This window comes from Bidens hawaiensis, unplaced genomic scaffold (genome assembly GCF_021521415.1).
Source record: "Bidens hawaiensis isolate Kalapana, Puna unplaced genomic scaffold, B.hawaiensis_p1.1 tig00036721_1, whole genome shotgun sequence".
NCBI lineage: Eukaryota > Viridiplantae > Streptophyta > Magnoliopsida > Asterales > Asteraceae > Bidens > Bidens hawaiensis.
The window spans coordinates 107780-127300 of NW_027496404.1; the positions used below are offsets into that span (position 1 = coordinate 107780).

Below are 19521 nucleotides of genomic sequence, written 5' to 3' on the forward strand. Positions count from 1 at the left end.
ACAGACTGAGCTCATCAAGATAATCGATCCGATGTGGTTGGTTAATTTATCTGAGACAGACTAGTTCGCTAGGGAATGTCAGCGAACTAAGACTAGTTCGTTAAGGTTAAGTCTAGTTCGCTAGGAATGTTAGCGAACTAGGACGTTATAATGTATTCCCTCCTGATTCGTTAGGGGATGTTAACGAATCAGGGGGTAGTTCGTTAAGTTAATTTAGTTAACGAAGGGGAAGCTGGTTCGCTAGGGGATGTTAGCGAACCAGATCGTCTTCTATATATAGTGAACCACTATTCACTTGTAAAAAGAGAAGTTTTGAGAGAACTAATTATATTCAGAAAGGTTAAAGTATTCGCTCTCTCTCTCTCAAGCTTCACGATTAATATTATTGATAATATATATTACATAACAATCAAACTAAGGTATAAAAAAGAGTTAGATCCGTTTAATTAATATCAACATATAGATCTGGATCAGATCTAAGTTATTGATTAGAACGAGTGTAAATCAGGGGATCAAACATAGTGGCTGTTCCAGGCCCATGACAAGAGACATTTCCCAACTACACGACATTCAAATCTTTAACTGTGGGTATGTTTCCTTTGCGGGAGGAGATAAAGGGAAGATTGTGCAGAAGGGTACTGTAAGTAACGGTGTTTTAAGGTTTTAAAATGTTAATTTTGTTCATGGGTTGAAACATAGTCTATTGAGCTTCTCGCAGATCTGTGATAAAGGTTTTTTTAACGCATTTTACAAACAAAGAGTGTTTGATTCTAAAACCTGGCATCATCATAGCAGTGGATTGGGTTCTTGTTAGATCACAGAGAAAAGATAACGCTTATGTGATCGGCATGAACAAAAATGTTCCCGATGAAATAACCTGCTTGTTTTTAAAAGTGTCAGAACATAATGCCATGCTTTGGCATCGTCGTCTTGGTTATGCAAACATTAAAAATCTAAACTGTCTTGCTAAAAACGACATGGTGCGTGGTTTACATGTCAAAGATTTTTTACTATTGAAAAATGTGTGGCTTGTACCTTGGGTAAACACAATCATAAATCTCACAAGCCAAAACTCGTAAACACTATCTCATCAGTTTTTCAATTGCTGCATATGAATCTGTTCGGTCCTGTTCATGTTTAAAGTCTAACTCGCAGCTCATATTGTCTTGTTATTACTGATGAGTACTCATGTTTCACTTAGGTGTTTTTCTTGTCAAGGAAGAGTGAAACTGCAAAAGTTGATTAAACGCTTTTTGTTGCTTATGGAAAATCAGCTCAACTTAAAGTTGAAAGGTATTCGCTGTGACAATGTCACGGAATTCAAGAATTCAACACTTAATTATTTTTGTGCCAAAAAGGGGGTGCTTCGATAGTACAGTTCAGCTCAGACACCTCAACAAAATGGTGTCGCTGAAAGAAGGAACATAACTCTTATTGAGGCGGCAAGAACTATGTTGTGTGATTCAAAGCTGCCATTGTTCTTTTGGGCAGAGGCTGTAAACACGGCATGTTATGTTCAAAATCAAGTGCTGATAAAAAAATCTCAAATGAAGACTCCATATGAGATTGTCTATGATCACAAGCCCACAGTTGCGCATTTTCGGGCGTTTGGTTGCCCATGTACTTTGCTGAATCTTGAATCGACTCCAAAGTTTGGAGCCAAGGCTGATGATTTTTTTTTTTGTTGGATATGTTGGTCGCACTGCCTACAGAGTCTACAACAAGTCAACTAAGAAGATAGTGGAATCATATGATGTGTGTTGGCTGGAAGAAAACAAGACTGATGATCGTGTTGGTCCTGACTGGTTATTTGATTATAATGAACTCTTTAAACCTTTCAATGTATTTCCTGTTGTCGATACAGAAATTTTGGGTGCTGGTGTTTTAAAATCTGCTGATGAGGAAGAAGATTCACCTGTTGACTCTCACATGTCTCCAGTGCTGGGTATTGATCCTTTAGAATTAGTGGATACCACTTAGCCACTATCAGACAATCAACAAGAAGACGTTACCCAAACTGTGTCTTCACCAGCACCTGCTGTCAATGCTATATCAGTTGAGGGGGAGAGTTAGATTCGTCAAGTCTTTGGAAGCACTCTATTCCCAGATGTCATACCTAATGAATGCATTGCTAGTACCTCGTACTCACACAGTACGGAGACATCTGGATGGAAAAATCCTCTTACTGAAATCCTTGAAGATCCATCAAATTTACCCTCCACACGTTCTGTTCCCGAGCATTCAATTCTGTCAAGACTTCAACGAGATCATCCAATTGACAATGTTATAGGTCCTCTTGAAACAGGCGTGTCTACCATAAGTTAGACTGGACACATCAACAGCTGTTTGTTTTCCTGTTTTATCTCTCAGATAGAGCCTAAGTCAGTGGAAATGGCACTACATGAACCAAGCTGGGTAGATGCCATGCATGAGTCAATTTGATAAGATCAAAGTTTGGAGATTGGTCGAGTTGCCAGTTGGAAAGAAAGTGTTAGATACAAGATGGGTTTTCCGCAACAAGCAAGATGATACGGGGGTTATCATTCGAAACAAAGAATGGCTCGTCGTTCGTGGTTTTCGTCAGGTTGAAGGCTTAGATTAACTAAAGTGTATGCTCCGGTGGCTCGACTTAAGGCCATTCGGATTTTTCTGGCATATGCTTCCTACATGGGATTCACGGGTTATCAGATGGATGTCAAAACAACATTTTTGTATGGAGAAGTCAAGGAGGAGATTTATGTTGATCAGCCACCGGGGTTTGTTGACTCAAAGAATCCAACCCATGTTTACAAGCTAGATAAAGCACTGTATGGTGTTCATCAGCGCCTCGAGCGTGGTATGCAACTTTGACGGCTCATCTTCTGGGCTTGATTACAAGAGAGGAACCATTGATCAGACTCTGTTCCTTAAAATTGTTGGGAAATATTTAATCCTAGTTCAAATATATGTGGATGACATCATCTTCGGGTCTACCAGTACTGCACTCTATTCTGAATTTGAAGAAGTCATGAAAAAGAGATTTGAAATGAGTTCATTGGGGAGAAGACAACGTTTTTGGGATTACGGGTTCGTCAGAGTTCGACGGGAATTTTGCTACATCAAGGAAAGTACGTTGAAGACATGCATGCAAAGTTCGAATTTCAAGATTCTAAGAGCGCAACAACTCCTATGGGCGAGAGACCTCTTCTTTCTTCTGATCCTGAAGGGAATCCCGTAGATCAAATGTACTATCGGTCAATGATCGGATTATCTCATCGCCAGTCTCCCTGACATCATGTTTGCTTTCTATTAATGCGCTCGTTTCCAGGATAATCCTAAACTCTCTCGTTTAACTGCTGTTAAATGCATTTTTAGATATCTGAAAGGGCAACCAAAGCTAGGTCTTTGTTATCCCAAAAACTCAGATTTTGACTTATATGCTTTTGCTGATAGCAATTACGGTGGAGATGATATTGACAGGAAATCTACATTTGCTGGTTGTCAATTCTTGGGTGACCGACTCATCTGCGGTGCAAGAAACAACAAACGGTGTCCAAGCCCACTGCCGAGGCTAATATGTTGTTGCGTCAGCTTGCTGCTCACAGGTTATCTGGATGCAACATCAATTGCTGGATTATGATTTGGAATTTCTTGACACCCCAATCTTCTGTGATAATGATGCTTCTATTGCTATTGTTAGAAATCTTGTTCAGCATTCAAAAACCAAGCACATTGACATTAAATTCATTTTACTCGTGACTGTTATGACCATAAATTCATTCATCTTGAGCAAGTTCACACTGATAATAATGTGGCAGACTTATTTACAAAAACGGTCGGAACATCCAGATTTAATGTGCTTGCGGGGTTCCTTAAAATGCTTCGGTTAGATGATTGAATCTTTTTTTTGAGGTTAAATTTGTATATAAATATTTTTTTTCTTAAAAATTTTGTTGCGTAAATTTAGGGGGAGAAAATTCAAAAATTCAAAAAGAGTATGTGTGTGTTCTATTGAAAATTCAAAAATTCAAAAAGAGTGTGAGTGCTTCAGAAGTTTTTTTACAACGAGAAGTGCGAGAAGTGAAGGTGTAACTCCATTAATCCCTAATTGCACTCTCTTTCTTATATGTAGGTGCGTTGTGTAGGTGCATATGTATGTGTGTAGGTACGTATGTTTGTATATGTGTACGTATGTTTGTATATATGTATGTATGTTTGTATGTGTGTAGGTACATAGGTTTGAATGTGGCTCGGTACATTTATATGTTTGTAGGTAGGTTTGAATGTGTAATTAAGACATAAATACAACCAACCTACATATATGTATGGAACATCATATGAAATTGAATGAAATTATGGATTAATGGAGTTATACCTTCACTTCTCGCACTTCTCGCTGTAATATCACTTCTCGCAAGATCCATCCCCTATATATATATATACATATATATTCAATAATAAAATTTACTCTTTAACAATCTCGCTTAAAATTATGTCGGTTGCTTAAGTTTGAAGGACGTATACTTGAATATGTTTGGTCATGTCATCTACTCGTAGACATACATGATAGCCATTCACCTAAAGACTGAAAGCAACTGGGGTGATTGTGGTGTGTTTTTTATTTTAATTCTTTCACTTAAAATTATGTCGGTTACTCAAAGTTTGAGGGACATGTATTTATATATATGTGTTTGGTCCTGTTAACCACTTGTGGACATACAATATGGCATTTAACTGGAAACTCAAAGTGACTGGGGCGATGAGTTTTAAATCGTCTTCAATAATTTAAAGGGAAGTAATATGATTATTCAGTTAAGAGCTTTTTAGAAGCTTTAAATATTTTCATATGAAAATTGATCCAACCTATGGAAAATGATAGTAAAATTGATTCTGTGTGCCTAAGGTGTGAAGTTAAAAGGCTTAAAAGGCTTTAGAACAGTCATTGATTTACATGGTAGCTTTCCATGATGCGTAAAAGTTGAAGTGATATAAACTAAATATGCTAAACTTACTGTGGAGAGTCATTTTGAAGAAATGTGCATGTCTCCGGATATATCTCTCCGAATGATAGGCAGAAAAGTAATTACCCACTCATACACGAGCCCGTTAGTGTTTTGATCTCCAAAAATATTATGTGTTTGTTTTGTTAAAAAAAACTTGTTATTAGACACTATTATGTTATTAAATTCGTTTTTCCAAAGCTTAAAGGGTCAAACTAGAACTACAAGGGTGGGACATTCAAATATGTCCTAAACACCCTGAATGCAAGGCCTATAAGTCCGGATGGCTTGTAAGACCAATGTTCAACCTTGAAGCTTAATTTTTTGTTTGTATAGAGAAAATCTTTTGATCAAGCATTAGGGGGTTGGAGTCAAATTGGGCTAATCTGGGGAAAACCAAATACGATTTGAGAAGAGATAAGAGACATCATAGGTCCATGAGTGATGTTCATCTAAGATTTATGCCAAATTGAACCTAATTCGTATCACTGATGCAATGAAAATAATGCTAAGTGCATTATACTTTCTATCAACCTGTCTCTTTATGTCATAATAATGCTGAACATGTATCATTGTGAAAGTATCTTAATAAATATGATTCCATGTTCGGATATTTTCTTAAGAGGTTGTGTGTTTATCGAACTTGAAATCTGATCCAAAAAATTTGTTAAATTACAAGTAGACCGAGTGATTATATAATTTTTGTTTCATTATTTATATTTTTGTTTGTTTTTTAATCTTTATAATTTTTATCTATTTTATTTTTACCTCTTAATTACACTTGTCGAAACGGATGCTATAAGGGATCAAATTTTTAATGAACAATGGATCAAACCCATGCTGGGTATAGAAACTGTTTTTCAGCCCACGTGGCCCATTAATGGCTTGTTTGGACTTGATGAACTGATCAAGTCTCATAAGCCATTTTCGGCCCATCAGGGTTCTCGGCCCATTTTTAAAAGTTTTGATATATTAAAGGTTTGATTTGCATTATTGGTTCCATCATTTTAAAAATCAAAGCGTAATACTCTCCAGCCGAAAACCCCTGGTCTTCTTGATCTTCAAATCTCTCAGTTCTTATCGTTCAAGTTAGTTTCGTGATCATCGTTAATTAACAGGTAAATGAATGAAAAGGGGGGCCTTTTCGGTCTATTGTGGATAGTGTATGGATGGAATTGACAAATGATTGTTACTCATGTTATAATTAGGATAAAGATTATGATGTTTGTAAGTGTTTGAGATTGGTGGTTTCATCATAAATGGTGGTTTTAGCGTTGTGGTGAAGATGACCCATACTTTGAGGAGAAACTCAAAGAGTTTTCCTGGCCGAGATTTAAGTATCTAAGGTTCTCGGAACGTTTGACCGAAAACATGTGGCCAAACAGAGAACTCTTGAGTTCACTTGAAATTTCAAGGGTTCTCGGTTGACTTGTTGACCAAGAACCTATTCTGAGTGACAGAGAACTCTTGGTCTCGGTGGATTTGGACTTTGTTGGACAATAAACACAACTTTGGACCGAAAACTAACTTAAATTGACATTAATTTACATTGAATGACCAATACTATCTAATAACATTCTTGGTCCTTGTTCTTTGTCAATTTGATATTTGTCCTTATAATATTGAATGATTGTTAAGTTAAATGAACGTTCTATTAACTTGACTCGTTTGTTGTAGTTATGGCTGATCAAGCACCATTGAAGTTTGTAGATACTCAAAATATTGCTGGATGCTTGTATGATCCACCCCTGGTGCACAAATAATTCAAATCCATGATTGTGGGCCTTAACACGTACAGGATTTCTCACGCTATACGAGAAACTCCTGTTATTTGCAAAAAAAATGGTGACGGATTTCCGGAACAACGCCTCCATTAATCAACGGCGTGCCAGGGGAGTCGTAAAAATTGACTCTAAGATTCAAAAGAAGCCTGTCGTCATTTCAGAGGACATCATTCGTGAAGTTCTACTATTCGGCGATCAACCCGACTATCCAACTGAGTTTCCCACTGATGTCGTAACTGAGGTTGCACTAAGAATGAGATATGAAGGATCTGACCCTCTAGCTATTAAGAAACTGTTCCATTCTTACTGGAGGTTCTTGATTCACACGTTCTTCACGTGTGTCTTAGGACGAAAGGGGGCTCAGACGAGATCAACCACATTCATATGTCGTCTGTGGTTGCTCTGATCATGGACTGGAATTACAATTACTCAAAGTTTGTGTTCGATGAGATGATGAGTAACCTCAAAGGGAAGAAGAAGGAGTTGTTTATGATGTACCAGATGATCTTTGACTCACACTACCCAGATCTTGTCAAATCTGTAGAAAGACTCGACTTGAAAGCTATGGGCCCCAAAACCTTTGGGTTGATGAAGCAATCTCAAAAGGGGGTGAAATTCGTATACAAAGGCCTTCACGAACTTGCCAAGTTTGGGAAGTTCGCTGAAACTGAGGCTACCCCTGCTGGTGCCAGTGCCTCGATTGCTGAAGAGCAAGTGACACCTAGTCAGAGGTTCACTGCTTCATATGAGACTATTTTTGATGACGATGGGCAAGAAAGTTCTCCATTACAGCACATGGAGATCGAGCATCGAGAACAAGAAGAACATATTATACCTAGTGCTGATTAGTTGAAAGACTTTAAAACGTTTAAAGCTCAGCTCCAGTCGATTGCATTGAAACCTCCTCAATCAGTCACTGTGATACAAGATAAAGATCTTCCTGAAGAACCAGCCAATGATCTCATTCCATGAAAACGAAGAAAGAAAGATCCAAGACCGGGTGTGCTTGTTACTGAAACTTCACCAACGAGCCAACAACAAGAACATGAGTCAGAACCTACTGAGACTCATGTTGATACAAGTCCATCTAGTGCTGCACCTCAGACTCAAGAACAGATCTTTGATGATATTGCTCACGAGTTCGAGTTTGAGGCTGATATTCATATGCTGACGAGACATCAGGATCATCTAATCTGGTTGGTAAATAAAGTTCCAGCGATGCTGATAAGATTGCTATTCTTGCCGTGCAAGGTAAATTTTTGCAGGAAAAACGCAAAGGGATCACTCTGGATGATGAACCTGTTGATGTACAGTCCTTACAACAATGAGTCTTTGAACTTGAGCAAGACTCGGTTGTGAAGGATGTACGAATACAAGAGCTTGAAGCTAGTAACTCTGATAAAGACTTTAAGATCAATGAGCTTTAAGCTAACATGGGTGGCCTCACTGCATTATACCTGGACCTCCAACAAAAGCTTATTCAAAAGTTCGGAGATGAATACAAAAGCGTTGAGGATATTGCTGCAAAGACTCCTGCTGATAGTCAAGGTAGTAGTTCGAGTGTGCATCCTGCTTCAAACATTGACACTTCTGATGCACTGGAACAATACCTTGCTGCCCCTACAAGAATAGACGAACAATCTGAAAGGCTTCAAAAGAAGATCCTCATCATGAAGAATTAGAATCAGAACGTGGAATCTCCCGATCACCCAGAGAAGTTTATTCTTGAACTTCAAAAAGGTTTTTCCAACAAATATGGTGATCAATCCGGGGTAATGTCTTGGGGTTTTGATATTGATAAAGCTATGTGGTGGGTGAAAACAAGGTCCAGGAATACAGATATATTACAAGAAAATGAAAGACTTTGGATCTTGGACAAAGGTTGATCTCAGTGACCTTATTAATGCTCCCTTTCACAACCCTAACAATGACAAGAAGGCTATAGATTTCTGGAACTTCCTGAGGAATAAAGTTGATCGAGGATTCCCGAATATGACTATCGCTGAGTCATTTTTAAAGAAATCAAAAGGGGTCTGAGATCCGAAGACGGGGAAGACAATGGTCAATGTTATGTGGCCGGCAACTAAGAAGGCAGGTCATATTCTTCTATCTACCAGAATTCCTGATGGTGCCTTAGATGAGATGAAGTTCTGGATGTATGATGGTGAGATAGCAATGGTTGTTATCCGTCTACGAAAAGTGCAGTTTCGACTCGTTGATCCACGTGATTTACTGAAGTTCGGAGAAAAGGATATTAAAACTCTTAGCAAATTTCAGATCATGGCTCAGTCGTTGTACGAGCCAACAGCTAAAGAGTATACATACATGGTTGGGTCGATTATCCGAACGGTTTTTTGGGCTGGTGCTTACAAGGAGGCAGATGCGAATATTCTTGAGCACGATTGAAGATGAAGATACAAACCAAGGGGTAGATTGTTGGGCTAGTAATAGTTTGGTTGGTACTTTGTTTTGGGCTTATATGTAAACCGAGATCTCTTGGATCTCGGTGGGCTTTTGGTTTGTGTTGGGCTAGGGTGTAGTGCCTATATATATATATATTGTAACTATGTTGCCCGTTCATAACGTTCAGTGAACAAGTTATCTTGTAATATTGTGCTTAAGCACCAGACCTAATAATACGTGTGTTTTGAATCATTTAGCTTGTGTTCCTCGTCTGTTTAATCGTTTAACATTGAATCATCTCTTGTTAATTTCCGCTTAACAATGAGATAGTTTGATATCACATTGAAAGATTCGTATAAAGGACTTGCAATGCTAATCACGTTGATTCTTGGAATACCCGTGAAGATCCTTCCCCAAACCCCCCAAATTCGACCCAAAAGTCAAGAATTTGAAAAGAGAAAGTAATTTTATTCAGTTATGATCAATGATCATTTACAAACAATCAGAGCATATTAATAGAAAATCCAAAATAGGCTTGGACTGAAATAAACAACCAAAGGCCCAACAACAGCCCAAAACAAAACCCGAATAGTAGATAAAAAACATAAAAATGCCTCAAAAGTGTATCTAGAAGGCTTACGGAAAAATAAATGGATAACCCGCCTATGGCTAGTTACCATAACGTGGCCCACGTTCCAACGGTTGTTTTGACTGGTAGCACGCCTGAAACGGAGGCCCGTAGCCAAAGTTAAGCCCATTTCGTGCAGCCCCTTTTGAAGCGCGATCTTGGGCCTCCAGAAACAGCATGGCTCGGTCTTCTACACTTGGGCCCACATCAGCCGAGCTTGAGCTTGATTTTTCAGCTCGATAAAGAAAATGAGCTGAGCTTGAGCCAGCTCGATTACGTTCGAGTTCGAGCACACTGTGGCTCACCTTGACTCGGCTCGTTTACATTTGGAGTGATTATTGCTTGTAAATGATTTATATGATGCATATATCGATATCCCTTAATTCATTGAGGTTGATTTTGTAGTTCCCAAAATGACCATACAAACGGTTTTGCTCTTGATACGAAGTGTCGAGACGGGTGCGGTAAATCAAACAACCGAACATAAATATAAAGATAGATAAAATATATGAACAATATCGTTGTCAGTTAAAAGATTAATATATTAAACCAAAGAACCGACCCGCCAAGGTGAGCTCCCATTGGATGGATGATTTACACCATGGGAAACACACATACATATGACAAATAAATTTCTATTAATAGCAAAACACAAATCTTCTAGAAGCATTCCCCGTTGAAGATACATGCGCGTCCCGAAACTTTCGTTTTGTGTCCGGTTTTCTCGTTGGCTTTAATTATCAACTTGACCATAAAATATATAACGAGTTTCGTAGTTTGATATCGTAAGTCACAAATATTGACCTTACAATCACCCCGTTGACTTATGATATTAAACTTTGTCGAATCGTGTCTCGCAGATTCGTGTCTCGCAGCTTCATGAGTCAACTTGACAAAAATGCCGGGCATGAGCTGATTAAAGGTGACATACTCATAGCTCTCAAGGTACTATCTTGCAATATTAAAGGTGATAACATCTGTTTATTTAAATTAAATATTCTACAATTTCAAATAACACAAAATACACAATTCATAGCATACAACAAAACAAATTTTAATTCAGATGATCTTGATTAAAATTCTTCTAACTTAAATTCTTCACTAAATATTCACCAAATCTTGCAACTAGTTCAAACAATAACCTGCATATGCGTATAAAATAGAAAGTTTGTCAACAACAAACGGCCATAACCAGTCTCTTTATTTATGTACCTACACCTTTGTTTCAGGGTGGGGCCGCCCTTAATTCCTTCTGCTAATCCGGCCATTTCCGAACCTGTCTTTCTCATCCCATTCAATGGACGACTTTCAATTCTTGCGATATCCAGCCCCCTTAGCTTATTATTTTATATAGAGTGAGTAAAACACCAGATTTTTACACTACAATAATAATATATAAGAGAAAACGCAAATTGTTCCTGTGAGATAAACAATTAAGCCATATCATATACACAATTCAATCAGATAATAAAGATAAGGCAAAACCGTTGCCATGCGAATGTGCATTAGTTACCAAAAATGAGTTGTCGGTGAAACCGTTGTCATGCGAATGGACACCGACCACTATGACGGTTGTATGATCATACTATAAAGATGGACCTCTCCGAATGCAGTAAAATAAAGCAAGTAAGCAACTAGCAAGTTAGGCATAAACACACAAGGATTAACAGTTGTAGTTGAAAGATAGATAAGATATATGAACGATCTCTTTGTCGGTTAAAAGATTGATATATTAAACCAAAGAACCGACCCACCCAAGATGAGCTCTCCTTAGGTGGATGATTCACACCATGGAAAACACACATACATATCACAAATAAATTCCTATTAATAGAAAAACACAAATCTTCTAGAAGCATTCCCCGTTGAAGCTAAACGCGCGTTCCGAAGCTCTCATTTTGTGTCAGGTTTTCTCGTCGGCTTTAATTATTAATTTGACCATAAAATATATAACGAGTTTCATAACTTGATATCGCAAGTCACAAATATTAGCCTTGTAGATTTTGACCTTATTTTAAATGGCATCAGCCTAATCCTTCTCCTTCCCCCCTTCGTTTCTCTATTAACCCTAATACAGTATTTATTCCTAGGATCTCTCATGGCCTCCACGAATTCTTCTTCTTCCCAAGGAATCAAGGATCATCCATGATCAACATCCTTCATATGATAACAATCGAACATACCTCTACTGACAACCTACGATGGAAAGACCACATGCTTCGTATCCTTAATTTTCACAAACTCAATAGTCACATCAATAGTATTCTTCTAAAACCCTCACCCACCATCACCGATAACAACAACAGAATTGTTTCTAACCCAGACGTTGAGGTCCTCGGCATTAGAATTGCTCCTTAGATTTAGGCCGCTGTTAAAATGACCTATGTTAATACTTATGTTGAGCACGTTTATTCCTTAAGAAACTCTCTCCACCAATTCTACAAAGGATCTTCTTAAGTGACAGACTTTGGCAGGAGTTTTAAAGCCATCTGTGATCAACTCGCTGCCATAGGCCAACCGGTGCTTGCTTTTGGAAAAATTCACCGCTTCCTTTGTGGTCTTGGGCCTTCATTTAAACCTTTTTCAACCTCTATTCGATTTTCATGATCTCCTTTCACAAGTAGAAAGTCACGAATTATTTTTAGTATCTCTTCTTGGAACCGTGTCTCCACTAGCTGCGTTTCATGCTTAGGATACATGCTATTCTTCATGGAATCATGCCTCTAAGAATCGGGGGAAGTCTCATGCCTATAGAGGTATGAGATCTTGGAATGGATATAATGGTGGTCGTGGTCATTATCAAAACCATAAACCACCTTGTTATCATTTGTGTAAAAATTATAGCCAATTTGCAAATCTGTGTCCCAACATCAACATGGTTGCTCGTCAACCTCATACCTCAGATGAAGAGTTAGCAAAAGTGTTCCATACTCAAATACATGTTATCACCAGTTCGCCAAACTGAAGTGTTAATTCCAAGACTACCGTGTGACACCATCTTTTGAATCTCTTGATCATACGATTCTGATTTTGATAGTTACCATTTCGATTTTGATACGATAGTACTTCTGTTCTGCCATTTCCTTTTTCCACATATAATGCCTTGGACTGATCACCTTTAACCAAGACCCCGACAACCTATTTTATCAATGCCTTTTGACTCACCAAGAGACTTTCGAACTCAATCAGCATGGGACGGGTTGGCCAACCTTGGACCATGGTAAAAAAACTTCAATACAAACCATGAACCATGATCTGTCTCATCCCTTGCTCTCCAATATTTGACATTAGGTCTAAGTTACCACTTTCCCGGTACAACGTCTTTACCATCCTAAATAAATGTGGTGTGGATTGTTCACCTTGAGACAAGAATACGAGCTCGCTTTCTAACACCTGAAACTTAATAGCGTTATTCATAGAGAAAAGATTCACCAATGTATTCCAAGAAACTTTGAGAAACTTGATTTCTTGGAAGTATTTCAACATCTCTTATTCTACAATTATCTTTTGGATGTACAGTGCTCAGCTCGTCTTTACATTCAATTTTGTATAGATCTGTTTGTATTAGTTCTTAGTGCTTGTGTTTCAGACGCATTGTTCACCTCCCAAATATCATCCGTTTTTCACCTCCCAAAGGTCTTGTCCTTGAAATAGGACTTTACATACGCTGCTCGGGTTGTGTATTTGGTTTAATTGAGCTTCCTAACCCTGCTGGTAATATGAGTATCAAAGCCAAATCACACGCGTAAACATGGCTTTGAACGGGACACGATCGACTCGTATGTTTTTATCAATTGCAAAAAACAAGATACATAAAAATAAACCTATTGTATAGGGTTTGTATACTACATGGCATTCTTATCATACTACAAGTTATAATAATAATAATAATAATAATAATAATAATAATAATAATAATAATAATAATAATAATAATAATAATAATAATAATAATAATAATAATAATAATAATAATTATTATTATTATTATTATAATAATAAATAAATAAATAAATAAATAAATTATCTAAGCATTAAAAAAACAATTATAAACGAACTTAACTTTTAAGTAATTCCAATTAGACGTTGGACTTCATTAATCTCCTCCAACCACCCCCTTAGATAGTGTTCTTGAGACAAGACCGGTTCAGCCGGTCCGACCGGCCAAATTGGAATACAATCAACTGACCCGCCCCGTTCTATATAGTTCGTTCACTTCTTAAACAACTCACCGGTTCGAAGCGATTCACCGGTTGGACCGGAGAACCGGATAGGTTGAACCGATTTGCAATTGGAAAAAAACTTTAAAAATGTTTTAGAAAATTTTCAGCCTTCATCATCATCTTTTAGCCAAAAGTTATTCAGTCAGTCCCACCATTTGAACAAGTGAACTAGTTGCCTACTGATTCCTGTCTAATCCAGTTATAAAAACTTGCCATTAGAGATTTTTGAACAACCCTCGTGATTTCCGTACATTAAATTTTGAACCTTCTAGTTAGTATGGCAAGGTTTTCACTTGCTTAACCTAAACCTATTTGTCTTTGATTAAAGACAAAATTATAGAAATTGTCCTTTATGTATGTAGCAAATTTCAGTATTTTTCATTTATCTTCAAAATTGATCTGATTTGTACTTTACGTTTCCAAATGCTACACTGTTTGTCCTTTCATCATAACTCAACTAATTTTTATCATGAAATCTGGTAATATGTCTTTGCACATGGGGAAAAATAGTCATTTTACAAATTTATTTAAAAATCATTTTAACAATTATAAGACTAGTTTAGAACCCGTGTAATACACGGGTTCACAATAAAAACAAAACAAAAAAAATAAATATAATAATATTATAATTAAGCAGTTAAAAGTTATACTTGAAAATTCATAAACATAAACAAAATACAGTACATAATTAAATTATGATTTATTTATAATTGTTAATAGAATCACACCTTACATTTCATTTAATGTAAGGCCCCGTTCCCAGTTCCCTACATTGTATGTCGGATTTACTCATAAACCCAATTCTACAAATCAGAGTTAGTTAAAACCTTTTGCGGAAACGTTAACTTAAATCATTCAATACAAAATATCCAAATTTGGTCTTTAAGCGTAACATAAAACATCGTATTAAAACATCATTTTTTCCATCTTTAGATGTCAACCGTTCAATTCATGTCATGTGTCATCCTCATGCTAGCACTTTAAACATATTTACCTGCGTGTATACTAAAAGTCAACTACGCTGAGTGAGTTCTAGTTAATCAGGAAACATACAATACATTCTCATACATACGTATCCGAATATACATATTCAAACTTAACTTGGGTTTTAGGTGTATTCCTTCGCACTTAACAACTTTTATAAATACCCATAAGAGGAACATTACATAATATCTATTAAAAGAACATTTACTATTATCCATACGAGGAACACTATATACTATCCATAGAATGAGCAATCTATATATTATCCATAAAATGAACACTATATACTATCCATAGAAGGAACAATCTATATATTATCCATAGAAGGGACTACATCTGTTATCCCTATATATTATTCATTGAAGGAACTATATCTTTTATCCCTATATATTATCCATAGAAGGGACTACATCTGTTATCCCTATATATTATCCATAGAAGGATCAACGTTTATTATCCATTTAAGGAGCTCATAGTTTATTTATATAATATCCATTTAAGGATCACCATGGTCCACAGTCTTTATCTACACTGTCACTTTCCACATCTATGTCCAATAGACGTGAGAGGGATGTGTCATCCTAACTTACTATGTCGGACAAGGTCCCGCATACCGTACATACACCTGCTTACACGTACCACATATACAATACTTATATATAGGGCTGTCCAAACTGCCCGACGCTCGTTCACCGCCTGCTCGAAAATCGCTCGTTCGATTTCGGCTCAGTTTGGAAATGAGCCGTTCGGCTCGGTCCGGTTTAAAAACAAACCAAGCACGAGCAAAGCCTCGCTCGGTTCGGTTTGGTTCGTTTTTGCTAGAATTATTTTTTAGTTTATTATATATATATATACATATATATATATATATATATATATATATATAATGTGATCTATATATATAATTACTCATTTTTTTTACTTTCAAATGACTTAAAAGTATCATAATTATATATGGCCCATTATATAACCCTAGCCGTCATTTACATTACCACAATTTAACTTTTCGTCTTTTTCATATTTTCACATTTGCCTCTTGGAATTACAATACAAATCCAAATCCAAAAAAACCCTAACGCCTCTTCGTGAGATTCCACTCCACAATTCCAAAATCCTACTTTTCCACATTTTTCATTTGGTTCTTCTCAAGCCATCAACTTGAACAGGTATGTTTCTGTTAGAAATCATTTGAGCTTTAGTTTAAATATCTTAAAAATCGTTTGATCTCAAAGAAAATAATACAGATTTAGTTGTATTTTGGTTTGTATTTCTTTCATTGTAAGTTATGGTGGGTTTAATATATTAGCATATTTAATGTTTTTTGAATTCTAGTTAGCTTCTGTTTGTATTGTAATACGTATATAAACTTAATACATGTATTATTTTGTAGAATGTCTTCTCACATAGAAACAAAAGAAAACAAGACTTATCATATTGAGTTAAGTGACAAAGATAGCGTTGAGGTAGTTGATAAACCGGAAAATATGGACGATGCAACGTCCATTGGTGATGATTTAAACAGAAAACTAAAGAATGCTTCTCATGTGCATCCACATTTTGTAGAAGTTAATGGTTTGTATAGAGGGAAAATGGTGAAAAAAAAATCAATGTATCCACTGCAAGAATACCTATGTAAAAGGATCAAAGAACACCACGTCAAGTATGAAGCGACATCTCGACGACTACACTTTATACAAAAAATCAAAAGGTATAGAAAAGGGTTTCATCAATTTTGGGTCAAGTGGGAGTGCTAATATCGAGACTTTTGTTGGGTTTGAGTCAAGTGGGGGTTAAAACCACAAGACATGTCGTGATATAATTGCTAAAATGATCATCGTGCATGAGTTGCCATTTTCATTCGTAGAGTATTATTGGTTTAATCAGTTGATGAAGTATTGCAATCCTCTATATCAAACAGTTAGTAGATCGACAATCACAAGAGATTGCATCAAAGTGGTGGATGTAGAAAAAGTAAAGATAAAAAAAATTTTAAAAGATGTTGACATGATATCACTTACAAGTGATTGTTGGACATCAAACCACACGATTGGCTACATGTGTTTAACAGCTCATTTTGTTGATTGTGATTGCAAAATGCAAAAACACATTATTGGTTTCAATGAGCTTGCACCACCTCATAGTGGTGAGGTTATATCCGATGGTATCTTGGAATGTCTTATAAAATGGGGTATTCAAGACAAATAGGTACTATTACTTTAGACAATGCATCTAACAACGATAGGGCAGCCACTATTTTGATGGACAATTTTCGGGTGAAAGGACAATTACATTTTGAAGGATTGTTTTTTCATGTTAGATGTTGTGCTCACATTTTAAATTTGGTAGTACAAGATGGTTTGGGAACTATTGAGCCATGTCTTTTGAAAATTAGAGAAGGTGTGAAGTACTTGAGGAAGTCTCCTGGTCGATTATTAAAATTTGGTGAAATAGCAATAACTTCTGATTCAATCATGCGATGCGTTGAGTTCCATTGGGTTTTCACATCGGTACAAAGAGATCGTCGAGTGTTGATACCAGTGGTGTTTTGCCCTTCACTACAAACAAGTTTTTAATGGTTATGCTTTGAGAGATTCCAACTTTGTATGGTCCCCCACATATGATAAGTGGGATAGAGCCGAAAAAGTTTGTAAGCTACTAAAAGTGTTCTTAAATGCTACTAGATTTTTTTTTCAAGTACATTATATTGAACTTTTAACTTGTTTCTCATATAATTTTATAAGCTAATTGAGATTGTCTAAAGGCTACTAATTTGTTTTCAGGTTCTTTATATCCAACGTCTAATTTATTTATGTTAGAAGTTTATAAAGTGTAAAGGGAGATAATGAAGGCTTTTATATCGGATGATCCTTTCTTGGCAAAAATGAGCATACCAATTTATGAGAAGTTTGAGAAGTATTTGGGGGAAATTGGTGTGCTTATGTGTATTGCATCTATTTTAGATCCTTTTTAAGATGGAGTCGGTTGAATGGACTTTTAAGAAGTTATAACTAGAAGCCGAACGTAAGAGTCATATTGAAGATGTGAGTAGTAAGTTACAAACTCTTTTCCAAAAATATCTAATGTATTTATGTCATCTAAGACTAAGGCTCCTACGAGTAGCTCGACGGCCTCATCATCTTATAACGAGCCACCTATAGATGAAGATGATTTTTTTGCTTACCTCAATTCTAGACCCGTTGAGACCGGACACAAAACCAAGCTTGATGTGTGTTTGGATTAACCAAATTATGCATGTGCGGAGTCAAACTTTGATGTGTTGAAATGGTGGAGTCAACATTGTAGCAAGTTTCCGGTTTTAAGTAAGATGGCTAAACACGTCTTTAGCATTCCAATTACAACTGTTGCCTCCGAATCAGCCTTTAGTGCCGGTGGACGTGTATTAAATGACTATTGATGCTCTCTTTCAAAGGATATGGTGGAACTTCTTGTTTGTGGGGGTGATTGGATAAGGTTCGTTTCAAAAACAACCATAAAAACATTGGAGGTAAGTTAATATTACATTTTTAGTCTATTATTGTTTTTATTACATTGTTAGTAATTTTTGTTAATGTGTAGCAATCGGCAAAAGAAGAAGAGAATTTGGATATTGAGATGTTGGTTCCAAGCAGATGTGCTAACAATTAAATGAAATGTAAGGTATCTCTTTTTTATTTGTGTAGGATAAGGGTGCTATGTAGGTGGACATGGAGATGGTTGCAGTGTGTGTGGTAGACATGAGTTAAATCATGATTTGTGATCAGATTTGTAGTTGAACTTATTTTGTATTCAAGTCTGAGTTAGATTGGTACTTGGTTGAACTTATTATGTATGAACCGATTATCTATGTTTCTTTTTTGTAAACTTTTAGTTTTAAACATTTTAGAGTTAAATGTATTGAGTTAATGTCATTTTGGAGTTTTAGAAATTTAAAATTGAAAACTTTATACAAAACCAGGCAAAACCAAGCCAAACCAAGACGCTCGGTTTCAAACCAAACCAAGTTCAAGCATCAACATATCGCTCGTTTTCTTAAATTCAAACCGCTCGGTTCGGCTCGATTTAAAACCAAACCAAGTATGAGCAAGCCCGCGTTCGGTTCGTGAACAACCCTACTATATATATATATATATATATATATATATATATATATATATATATATATATATATATAACGTGCCAACGTAAACAAGAAAATCATAACATACGGACACACAAGGCATCCTTCACATTAATCTTCTAGCGATCACCTTCCCTGGCGATACGTGCAATATCCGAAGATCGTACACGTAGCGACAAGCATTCATTCATAACCTCAATATCTATCACATAAATCATATATGGTATACACTTACCACTTAAAATAAGTGTATTAACTAATCACATCGAGCATGCACACGACCTCGAAAACATAACAAGAGAATGGGGCTAGAAACTCACCTGCAAGCGATTCCTTTCTAAGTTTAATGTTATGCCCTTCTTGAGCTGTGCATGGCTAACTATGTATCAATTAACGATCATCA

At 36.5% G+C, this 19521-nt stretch overlaps 1 pseudogene; it reads left to right on the forward strand.

Moving 5' to 3' along the window:
- Positions 1-16251: 16251 nt before the first annotated feature.
- On the forward strand, positions 16252-18646 carry LOC143588720 (zinc finger BED domain-containing protein RICESLEEPER 2-like; annotated as a pseudogene).
- Positions 18647-19521: the final 875 nt, after the last annotated feature.